Here is a 13,204-nt window from a genome sequence, read left to right as displayed (position 1 = left end):
ACAAGGACTTTCTATTTCAACTTAAATGAATGTCATTCCTATGTCATTAGATCGCCCACAGCCTGCGGACGCTTAGGGAAACTCCAATTACAGCATTAACACCATAACAATAACCAACCTTTACTGACAGCTTCACAAGATACAGAGCTCCTTTGTACATGTTCTGCTATTTGACCCACGCTTCGTCCCTGGGAGGTAGCAGGATACATGCTATTAGTTCGGTTCTGCAGAGGAAAATAATGAAGCTCAGAAGTGGTGTACATCTTTCTGAGTTCATGCATGTAATTAAAGAAACTTGGATTGCTCTTCTCTTAACTTTTTTGCTTTTCATCTGGTTCTTGGAACTCAGGTGGGCAAAGCCTGGTGATGCTGTGACTTTATTTGGGCATTGGCTTATTTAAGGAAATAGAGTGACTTCAAAGTATTCTATTCTTGTTCTCTACTGCATCCAGGGTTTTGTTTCTAGCTACTCTGTTGTTTAAAAACCTCTGACTGATTTAGTAAACAATGCCCTGAGCTGCCCATCCCTTCACTATCACAAGGCCTCACCTACCATGAGCCAAGACTTTGAAACACCTGACACAGCAACCATCTCCTGGCTTAGTGTTGAGAAACAGTGTCATGTTACCAGATACTAGTAGTAGGGCCATTATCCTCCTTATTCCATGGTTTTCAAATTCATATCTTTTATAATTCATTTAGTTAGTGATAATACTACACTAGGAAGAATAGATTAAAAAACATTGATTCATCTGCTCTTTAATCAATCAATCCAATAATTTATTTAATTGGTCATTGTCTGGCTTCTGCCTTTTTAATATATCACCTATGTGTGCCTTGCTGCACATGCACCATCACCGCCTTGATCTGGGTTTTTGCCATCTTTCAATTAGACTCTTACTATGGACCTTTTTCCCCCTATGGCTAACCTCAGCCCATGCTCTCACACTGACTCCAGATCTTTACCTTTAGGGCCTAAATCCGATGCCTGTATTAATTACTTGCCTTGACGCTGTGACAAAAATACTGAGAAAAGCAACTTTAAAGAAGAAAGTGGTTATCTGTCTCAGAGTTTGAAAGTACAGGCCACCATGACAGGAAAGGCACCGAGGCAACACCTAGAGGTAGCTGGTCATTGCATGCACATCCCAAAGAAGAGAGAAACAACTGCTGCTGCCCAGCTCACTTTCCCCCTTTTATTTCTTTTCTATCGTTGAGGACTGGAATCCATGGAATGGCGCTGAATGTTGGAAGGGTCTTCTTACTTTGATTAACTTAACCTGGAAACTCCCTCACTGGCCAGCACAAAGGCTTGTTTCCATGGTGATTCTAAAGCTCCTTCATCTGACAGTCAAGGCTGACCATCACATTACCCATTTAGATCAAATTGACAGGTATACATTTTCAAGCTAGAATACAAAATCCCAACTACTGTGGAAATGTCAAGAGTTCTCCAAACGTGACCCATCGTAGTTGCCCAATACTGTTCTTTCATTTAGGGAATCTCCTCTCTAGACTTCTATCGCCTTCCCTTCTCTTCTTGATGAGGCTCGGCACTCTTCAAGAGTCACCAAACTTCCCCTTTTTCATTGGCCACCAACAGACTCTGTTTGGTCATACTAACTTGTCAGCAGATCACTCCTTAAGAATTCTCTTCACTCTTCCTGTGGAACTTGATTACAGCTACATTCTCATGTGGTCATCTTTTCAAATCATAAGTACTCCTCGGGGGTGTGAATGGATCATTTCTTATGAGCCTTATCCCCAGCTGACAAATCAGAGTATGACATAGCACTTACTAGATACATACATGCCTTAGTTGCTTAGCTCCTGCTTATGGTTTTGAGTTCTCCCTCTACCATAACTTATAGTTTCTGGATGAAAGCATCAGACAAAGCATGGGCAAAGGCACCTTAAGTTTCTTTTCAAATCAATGAAGTAACAGGCCTTTACAGATGTCAGTTTTGATGGACACTGTCAGGTACTTTTCAAAGCAGCCTGTAATCCAAACAGCAGACTTTAAGTGTCTGTGTAATGTAAATGTGATCTGTGTCTGAACTGCTGTTTCCAGGTTCTTGACCTCATATTGGAGTAATTGAAATAAAGGCTCACTGGGACTGCAAACAATCTTAATGTAATTTTAGCCAAAGCCAAGTAATATGGTACAGATCAGAAGAAAATGCACTATCAAAAGTGACCCTGGGCCATATGTGTGGGGGAACCCACATATCTCATCATTGCTTATGACTCCTTTTATGAGATTCAAAGGAAGGAATTTGTTGCTAAGGAGCATTGTATAGATGGTTCTCTGTTTTGAGTGACAGGCTTACAGTATGTAAGGCTTTGTTCACTGAAAATGTGCTTCCCATGATTCATCTGGTTTTAATTTTCATCAAATCCATGGCCAATTGTGATAGCAATAAGATGAGAAATAGGGGTTCTCTTTAAAACTTCATGCAGAGTCACCATTTCTCCAATTGTGCAAATACTGGCTGAACTGGATTTACTACTCATATACCCAGAAGTTTTGAGGATACCTTAGGTAGAAACAGTCCAAAATAAGTCATGGGGGGAGGGGAATGGTGCAAGAAATGTACTTCATTGTTTAGGGTGGGGTCAGTGCATAACTTTGTACAGAATGGTGTCCAATCATTGCTAGGTGCAATCTTGGTAGGAAAGAGGTATATATACGTACTATGTACAGGTGAGGGCCTTAGGCTGCAAAATGATTCTACAATGTAAGAACAGAGTTATGCCACAGCCCAAGCCAGGCGAGGTCCCAGGTTGCTACACTATTCCCTATGCTTGCTTGCCACATAGGTGATAAAGTGTTTTTAGGTGGATCATTCCAGCAAGTAGTAAATATATAAATACATGGAAAGAACTAGCACAAGTGAGTTCTGTTAATTTCCTCTTTACAGATATTAATATCACCTTGGTTAGGAGCATCAATTTCAGCTATTATTTTAATAATATTTGTAATTTAACTGGGTCAATTTTTTTTAACTGTTTAAATACTGTAGTCCAGAATGACAACAGCTAAGTAGAATTTGCATAGCAAGATTCTTTGAAAGAGAAAAACATTTTCCTACCTCTAGTTTTTTGGAAACTAAGAAAAAACAAAAAACAGGCTGAAGACTGCTTATACATGTTTGGCCAAATATGTAAATCCTAAGTATCTTGGGGTTTGTTTTGAACTCTCTTAATTGCTAAGGTGTCAACTCAACAATTCAATACTCCTTGTGTTACTAGTGCACTTATAATCTTAAAAGAAATAGGCTGTTCCAAAGCATATGCTCTTCCTAAGTAAATGAGTATCCCTAATGGCTCTCAGGGATGAGAGACTTCAGAGTGCTTTTGGAGAAGACATAAGTATTTGCATGATCCCCAATCCACAGTTCAGAAAGTCAGAATGCACTTCATGGTGTGTATTGGAATGATCCTATAACATTTCTTATCTTTCAAGTCGAAACCAGGAAGCATATGCTTCTTATGGACCAGCTGCTTAAAAGTAACTGTGAGAAACGTGTGACTGTTAGTGGCATCTAAATTTGAGTGTGATGTGGTTTTTAATGTCATGGAAACATAAGAATGGATAAAAAAGCATGCTTACATTTGCTCTTAAAGGAGAGCAGCCAGAGTTTCTATAAGTTCTAATACATTCATTCGCTCATACAATTCCAAGGAAGCTAGAGTTTTGAAATACTCTTCCAAATTACGATATTATTTTTTCTTAGATGGATAAAGAGGACGATAGGAAGCCATCTGGAGGGCTAGAACCTACATTAGTTTCCACAAACAAATTGGAAGGTGCTGGGAGTGAAGATGGTTCAGAGTGAGTGGCTTAGGGCTTTAGACAAAGGAAGTATGGCCTAGGATTTTAGAATTACTAGGGTTAATATTTCTGCAGTCCTTCCAGCAACAGTTTCTATGTCTGTTGAGGTCTGACCTATAGACCACTGGTTGCACATTGATTTCAAGGGTTCTATCTCAAATGCAGCTTGGACCTTTTGGATTTAAAGGGGATGGAGCTGACTGCCCTTACAAAAAATTGTGCTCTTCTGCTTTGTGCAGAATGGTTTATTGGAATGACATATTTTTTTTTCATAATCTAGTAAGCAAATCTAAATGAGAGAGGAAGGAATGTTCTAAAAATTGGAACTATTTCTTTTTAATATTCTAGGACATGTGACAATAGGTAACTTCAACTGTTTTCTCAACCCTTTGAAGTTCCTGTTGGAGCTTTAGGCAAGGCAGTTGGTGTAATCTCTGCAACCTAATTAATCATGAAAACCATCTATCTTCTCTAGAAAACCTTTGGTACTGGGTTTGACTACATTATTTGGTCAATAGTGCCCATTTTCTATGCCATAACTATTGAAACTTTTCCATGAGTATTCTTTGGTATGAGAGGGAAAACAATCATGGGAACACAGATTACAATACTTACTCACTTTTTAATTAAATACATAAATTTACAAAGAAAAATCCAGCGTCCTCCTGGTATTTGCATTAGCACCAGCTGCAGTGCATGGCTGAGATGATGTTTATGAGTTGGCGTATCAGGCTGCGTCCAGCACCAGTTTAGGTGTCAGTTCTGATTTTGATGATTGACTGCTGCAGAACGATGCATAGCCTCACCAGTAAAACGGGAACTATCTCATGCATAAAACCAGCAGTTTCTCATAAAGGCAGTGGAAAGGCACACAGGAGCCAAAAACAGATCTAGAGCCATCTTAATAACCGAGGAGACTGGCATTTCATCAACCGCTAATGGCAGGAATAGGCACAGGCTAGCATCTGACCGAGAAATGCTGCCTTTAGGGTTTTTCACCCTTTCACATGCACAGCTTCTTATATACCTGGAGTCATGAAGGCAGGAGCCTGAGTCCAGATTCTGGGCTTTTTTAAACATTTCTATTTACCTTGTTCTGTGGAGAACTCTCTGCTTCAACACTGGCTACATTAACCCAACACCGGCTACGTTATTGGCTGCTTGTGGTTTGTTTTTTCTCTTTGTATTTTGTGGTTTTTGTACAACCAAAAAAATTGTGATCTTGCTTCTGAGTTGCATGGTGCTTTTTGCTCTCTCAAAAGCAGTTCTAAAATGTTCTCTGTGTGCTTCAGGTGGAGAGTGTCTATCAAAGCCTGAGTTGATATAGCCGACTGGACTGGAAGGCTTTATTGGAACAAGTATTTTACAGTCTTTAATATAACTGCAATAAAACAGTAAAAATTGGGGCTCAGGAAGTGGCTTTTGGTTAAGAGTACTGACTGTGCTTTCAGAGGATGGGACGGTGGGTGGGGATCAAGTCCTGGCACCTACATGCTGACTCATAACTTTCCATGACTCTAGCCCCACATGATCTGATGGTCTCTTCTGGTCTTAGCAGATAGTGCATGCACATGATGCCCAGAAATGCATGCAAGCAAAACACCCAAAGTCATAAAATAAAATGGAAGAAAAAAAAATCAAAGGAACAACGAATGTAAGAAATCATGTTGGTGTATAAGGAGAAAAAAAAAAATCTAAAATCGATCTTGTTCTGTGCTTGCAGCCATCCCTGACAATTCAGTGATTGAGTCACTTCTGTACTAGCAGAGGTCACCATCAGTTAGAGAGCAGTACACAAGCAGATCCATGAACCCTTGTTGGTCTGAGGGGAGATAAAGTAAGAGAAACCAAAGGAGGCTCAAACACAGGGCTATTTGACAGAGCAATTTTACACTTGTATGCAATTATTTAAAGAATTAGCAAATGTTTTGCCTATTAAACTTTATTTTCCTATACTTTACATTATAATCTGTGATGAATTAAATATTTTCTAAACATTTACAAAGTTTTATAATTTTAACAAAAGATTTTATAAACTGGGAATGCCACTCGTTTGGTACAATGTTTGTGGACCATGTGTCAAGTCTTGTTTTTAATCTCTACTATGGCATAAGACTGGGTTTGGTGATATAGTCAAACCCGTAACTCTAACACTAGGATGTAGAGTAGGGGTGGAACCAAGGGCTCAAGGTCATCCTCAGCATTTAATGAGTTTGAGCTCAGCCTGCAGTAAGTGAGATCGTGCCCTCCCCCCAACAAACCATGGGGTTCCTTGACATAGAAATGTCTGTTGCCTTAATTATGCTTTTTCTCTTTCTCCAAAGAAGATAATGCTACCAACTAAGGTATATGCCTACACAACTTTAGTTTAAAATTGTTATATATAATATATATAGAAAGAGCCTTTCTAGACTGACTATTATCTTAAAAATCATATATTACTCTTGCATCAGTAAAAAGGGCAAATGCTAACACTTCAATAGACTTTTTTTTTTTTTTTAAAAACATCAGAGTCTAAGGCTTTAGTCTCACTTCTCAGATTACAGTTGCATTATCTCTTCTGCATACCCGTCCAGACATTAAGAGTCATGGATACAACATTTCTTTAAACATTTCTCCAATATTATCTGTCTCCCCTCCCCACATTATAGGCCTTAGTAGGAGGTGTCCACATATTTCAAGAACACACCATACCATATAGCTTTATGGTATAACTACAATCTTCTTTTAGGCTGTATTAAGACTGCATTGAGCACCTGATTGTTGCTTTGAAGGACACAAATGGAATCCCGATATTTCATCAAAGACAAACATTTTCTTCCTGATGGTTCTATTTCCATGCTTTCCTGTTGACACAATAACTTTCTCTTTTAGTAAAATGTGACTCAATACACACAGTATTACAGAGGATTTAACTCAACCAAAGAGGAAAATATGAAAACTGTGGCTGAGTTTGCCAGTGCTTTGGCAATGCCTGGATGACTGTGATGACAATTGGAGATTCTAAAATGTATCTCAGGATCAGAGATTTTAGATTACAAAGAAAAAGTACCTTTAAATTAATGAAATACAGCAATCTGTTGGAATGGGTGCAGTTTAATTGAATAATTCAAGCTACTTTGGCTTAAAAATTAATGTTTATTCCTGGGAGAAGTACCACGCCTCCTTAAAACATCTACCCTTAATTCCACTGAATTGAAAGGAATTATCTGTCTATAGAGAAATTGTAACAGCCCATTGAATAATTCAACTACCCTACCAAAGACTTTACTAATTATCTAAATTACTTAATCTGCCAAATTGTTTTTGGAGTTTGTTGAATATCAGACATTCCTTAAGGAAAAGTTTCGGGTTAAAGGCTTCCATTTGTTCTTTTGGAAGATCAGGATACAAGGACACGGAGAGAATAGCAACTCGTGAGACTCAAGTCTGTGTCTCTAGCCCAATAGTGTCAAGCCTGGGCTTTTAACACATGCCTTGCTGCTTCTCAGCAAGTGATGCTATTTTGGCTACACTTCTAGTTTTCAGAAGATCTCATAGTCAATTAGAAAAACAATCCACTAAAACTTTCTAGGTCATAAAAGCATACACTAGGGGGGAAAAACAACAACTCTGAACTAAAACAAACAATCCAAGTGGGCTAGTCAAGTCTTTAGGCATGAGTGGAACCAGAAAATGTGGCCCCATCAGAACCTTCAGCAACTTTTTGTAATAAATGCCCTTGGCAGGCAAACAGCGTCAGAACAAGAACTACTTTCCAGGACCGCTGAAAGAAAAGCGCTGGCAAGGGCGGTGGAAACGGGGTGAGTAGTAATTACCCTGCTGAGGGGGGGAATCTAAACTGGGACTCGCAGAGACATTAGATGCCAAGCAAAACTATTACAATGAAACTCGAGGAGAGCAGCATAAACTTAAGCTGTGGGCCAGGCTGTTTCTCTGCTATTGTATATACAAGGACGAGGTTGAATCACCAAGCCCGTTCTGATGCCAGCTAGTTTTCGGAATGGAAGCCTGCTAACTGTGAAACTGAATTGCCTGAACCAGATGTGGTTTAGAGAATTTAAACGTCAGATTCTTGTTTACCTGAAACACGGGGGGCATGAAATGCCTGCTGGCCAGATGTGAAAGAATCTTAGCGCTCTGGAGGCAGTTCTAAGGAACACAATACATGGAGCCCAACAGTGGTTTGCACATTATAAGACATGAGACTATATTTAGTTGCTAATAACTTGGAAGTGAAACGTATGGTTATCAAAGAGGGAGGTGTTAGGTCTGGGGGAGGAATGGGAGGGGGGGAGTTGAGAGAAAGCCAGAGACTAATCCTCTTTCAAGCAGAGTTTGTTAGAGCAGGATGGAGCGGTGGGAGTGAGGGCTTGGAGGGAAGACTTTGGCCTGCCCAGGAACAGCAGTTTGTTATTTAAATTCTCTTACGAAAGAGCATGGAGGGATAGGGTGAGATATGATATTTTCCTGTATTTCTGGATGAAGCAAGTATTTCAAAGCTCCCCAGGCCACTCCTAGATGAGGGACACTGGTAGAGGAATGTGCAGCGTGACAGCAGCTGCCTGCTCTGCCTGCACGCCTCCGTTTGGGGTTTTGATATCAGAAAGGGAGATGGATCAGGGAGGCGTGGACAAAGATGGTGACTTGGCTTCCATGAAACTGCGCGAGAGTTTGGTTTGGGTTGTCCACAGAGGGCCAGGGATGTCAGTGTTCTGTGTCCCGCTCCCACTCCCATTCTTCTGTGTGGCCCTGAGAAACAGCTTCTTGATCTGGGCTTCCAAGACCAAACTTTTCCCCCGCGTTGACGAAACTTCACTAACAAGTTAACTGAATGCAGAAAACACATGTCTATATTCCGAAAACAAAACAAAACAAAAAAAACCAAGGCTTAATTGGCATATAAATAGACTGTGACTAAAGAGAGCAGATGGGCGGGTTCCTTCTTTGAAAGGAGGATAAGGCAGGCTCAGCGGCAGGCGCGGGAAGGGTGCCCTGTGGTGTGCCCAGCATCAGCATCACAGAAGATTGGGAGAGCATCCCTCCTTTTCAGTTCTCTCCGTTTGTTTACAGTGCAGAAAATTCCTTCTTTAGATTATTCGTGGAGTTCCACAAAGTAGTTATTTGGGTTTGACTCTGTCTGTAGAAGGTGTTTTTACTTAAATTGGGCTTTAAAATCAAACTTATTGCTGTGTCCTTACTTCCTGGATACAGAGTGATCCACATTCAATGCTCTTCCCTATCTTTACCTGAATTAACACCCAGTTCAAGTTTAATGAGCTTTTTTTTTTCTATTTTCTTAATAAAGAAGCTGAGGCTTAGTTTGAAGGTTTCCCCCCCCCCCCCAGGATTGTCATTATTATTACAGCTTTGCACTAACTCCAGCTGTATTTCCTATTTTTATCAAGTTCAGTATACTTGTTATATATTAACAAGTTAATATATTTTATATGCTTTGATTTTTTGACTTATGAGTTATTTAAAAGTTTACATTTAATCTACAAATAATTGAGATGACTAAAAATATCTTTCCGTATTTGTTCTAATTTTATTCAATGTGTTCGTAGGACTCAACATTCCTTGGGATCTGTCCGGCTAGTTGTGTAATACTTGTTGTGGGTTCAGGGTCATACCTTGTTCTCGTTCTGTTTCTGAGGCAATAATCACACTGTCCCCACTTGCATTTATGATTTTGTGTATTTCAGTCTTCTCTTTCTGTTTTTCATTGAGTTTGTCTATTTTGTTCATGTTTTTTCAAAACTTAACTCAGGTTAGACTGTTTGATTACTTTTGCTTTCCTTTGGTGCTTCTGTTATCTTTTAAAACTAATTTCCAATGTGATTCTAATTATTATTATTATTTTTTTTTACTTGCAGAACTTTTCTGTTTCTTCTATTTTGTACTTTCTTGAGGCATAGTATTCGGCTGTTTTCTTTGAAATATTGTTTAATAAAGGCGTTCATTGCTGTAAACTTCTCTCAGTATAGCTTAGGCTGAGTCTCATTGGTTTTTATACTTTGTTTCCATTTTTGCTTATCTCAAAATGTGTACCAATTTGTCTTTTGGTTTCTTGTTTGACTCCTTTCTGCACAAGACAAGATAATTCACCTTCCACGTAGGAGTAAAGGACAATGACTAAACAGCATTTTCTAGATACAACACGCCAGTTGTGAATATGCACTCACAGAGGGTTGTAAAAGCCTGCAAGCCAGATACATCTCAGCATTGAGGGGAGAGATGGTCGTTAAGATCTCTCCTTCCCCTGGAGCTATTAAAAATTAATAACTGTTGGGAGAAAGAGAGAGAGGGTTTTCTTTAAAGGTGTGGCCCCCGGCAGAACTTTTTGTCTTTCCTTCTCTGGCCTTTGAGTGTATCATCCATTGTTCTATCACCTCCTTACATACAAAACGATGCTCTTGAGAAACCCATCCATCCCTCTTGTAGGATCTGGAAATTTCTGGTAGGTGACTTGACACTGTTCACTCCTTTTAGAAATCCTTCTTCTTTTTCTTTTTCTGTTTGACTCATTTATTTGTTTGTTTGCTTTTGTTTTTTCAAAACAAGGTTTTGTTGTGTAGCCTTAGCTGACCTGGACCTAAGGCCTAGGTTCTCTCTATGCATTGTCCTTTTTGTAGACCACGCTGGCCTTGAGTTCACAGAGGTCTGCCTGCCTCTGCACACCTGAGTGCTGGGATGACAGGCATGTACCACCATTGCAGGCAAGTTCTTTCTTTTTCTTTTGTTTTTCATTGACTGGATGATTTGAGTTTTGCATTTAATTTTTGACGGTCTTTTTGCCAAGAAGTAGGGAGACTCAGGTACAGTGGTCTATCTTTGTGTTGGGTCTGGAATGTGACTGGGACACCAGGGTTGTAGTTGCTCCCCAGACGTAATGCCCCAGTACCCAGAAGGATGGGGTGATGAGTTTATATTTGACTGCTCTACTGACACTGGTGTAGCTTCTCTGACAGAAGGGCTACTTTGAGCAAAGGGTAAAAGATGTCTGTGACTGCCTTCCTGGATCCCTGGATCGGGTCAGAATTTTCAGTGGTCTAGGCCAACTAATCTTGTGGGAGGAAAATGTCCTATGAACATAGATGCACTAGCCCAGGCATTCTCAACCTTTGGGTTGTGATCCTTTTTGGGGGGGGGGGCTGTCAAATGATCCTTTCACAGGGGTCACCTTGGACCACCAGAAAACACAGATATTTACATTATAGTTCATAACAGTAGCAAAATTACTGTTATGAAGTAGCAACAAGAATAATTTTATTGTTGGGGGTCACCACAACATGAGGAACTATAATAAAGGGTCGTAGCATTAAGAAGGTAAGAACGCGCCATTTTAGCCATTCCGCTGTACATAGACTGTGAGTATATGTACACACGGGAGCTGCTGGGAAGTAGGGAGAGTTTCCCAGGGTTACAGACAGGAAGCACATCAGCTGGGGAGTGGTACATCACCATGTATAAGCCCGTGCGATGATGGCGGCAGAGCGTCAGGGATGGGAAAGCTTAGTGCCTACTGACCCCTAGAACAGAGAAGACCTTAGTGTTGCCTCTGGTTTCAAGACTGTACAGTAGATACAGCTTATGTCATGGGTGGGTGAAACATAATGAGAATTTCTTCCCTGGATTCATAGAGACATGTGACTTGAGATAACTTCCTATATTGGATTAGGACCTGGAGAGACTAACAATGTTCCTGGTCATTAAATAGAGGTGGTGATGGCACTGGGAGCCTTTTCACTAGACTCTCCTTGTTGGAAATAACCCCTCCTGACCTTGGCCAGAGTAGGGATGACCCAGACAGGATGAGCAATTCTACTCTCTCATGTTACCCTCCTAAATTTCCATGTTACCCAGAGTTCATCATTTCCTATTGTACACTACCACTCCTAGACACTTGAGTGAAAATGTTATTTACTCATATGTTGGTTCTTTCTGGAGGATCTTACAACTTGATTGTTATCCCCTCGCTTATATTGTCCAGTTCCCACCCTCTTTCATCTTCTGCCCTATTTCTCTTCCCTACATATCTGACAGGAGGTGCCCTCCTCCTCCACTGTCTGACCACAGCCTATCAGGTCTTATTTGGATAGCCTGCAACCTCTTCCTCTGTGTGTTGCATAGCCTCCCTGCCAAGAGGGAGTGATCAAATCTCGGGCAACAGAATTCAGGTCAGTGGCAGTCCCCGCTGCTCCCCACACAACCTTGGAGAATGAGCTGTGCATTTGGAATATCTGAACAAAGGGGTCTAGGTTCTCTCTGTGCATTGTCCTTGGTTGGTGCATCAGTTTGTGCAGGCCCCCCTGAGTCTAGATCAACTGGCCTTGATGGTCTCCCTGTGAGGCTCCTGAGCCCTCTGGTTCTAATAAGGTGTCTTGTTCTATTCTTGTAATTCTGTTGACTTCCAGTTTATATGGGTTTTAAATTTAATGTTGGTTTCTTTATTTTATTTTTATTTTTTATTTTTTTATAGATAACGTATAGTTAGGGAATCAGTTTGATTCAATTTGATACTTTCTGTCTTTTAATTGGAGCATTTAACTTATTGAATTTAATATAATTATTATTGTTATAGTTGTCCTATTTGCTGCTGTCTTCTATTAGATGTTCATCTTTATCCTCATATTTATCTGCCACAGTTTTTATTTTTATTTTTTTGTTGATACTTGGTTTTGCATGCCAGTCCACTCATCTCCCTATCCCCTCATATCTTTCCTTTGCAACCTCTTCTTCAAAATAAACACACACACACACACACACACACACACACACACACACACATGACAAAGCATATAAAAACACTTCAGCATAGAAGGTGTAGTATGTCACAGTGTGTCCCACATTATATCCTCCTCCGTACATCTTCACTTGCAAATGTTCATTACAACAAATCATTGGTCTAGATTGAGGTCTTTGGTTTCTGTGACACCATCAGTATTGGATCTTCAATGAAAATTTGCTGGGTTATCCTGTACTTGCCCTGTGTCATGGGGATCCTGCAGCTTTGCATCAGCAGGACTAGCCTTTTCTCATCTTCCAGCCTTTCTCAAATGATACAGATTTTGGGGTGGGCCAACTCAGAGTCATGGCTCTGGGCCTGGGTGGTACCTGAGCTACCTGGTCATTATTACCAGCTCTCCCTTATCTGCATCACCAAGGCAAGCTCTCCAGCGCTGCTCTGGTTAGGTCATCCAGTGCTCTCCTGCTTTCATGCCCTCAGGGCCAGCACACATGCACCAACACCACAAGAGCCAGCTCTGCTGTGCTGCCCAATGAAAGCACAAGGCCCACTTTTCCAAGTGCTGCATCCTGCGAGGGCTTGGGCCAGCTCTCCCACTCTCACATCTGTAGTCCTGGCTC

This window comes from Acomys minous (assembly GCF_964271855.1).
Source record: "Acomys minous genome assembly, chromosome: 19".
NCBI lineage: Eukaryota > Metazoa > Chordata > Mammalia > Rodentia > Muridae > Acomys > Acomys minous.
The sequence above is the reverse complement of the archived record's forward strand: the minus strand, read 5'-3'. Positions refer to the sequence as shown.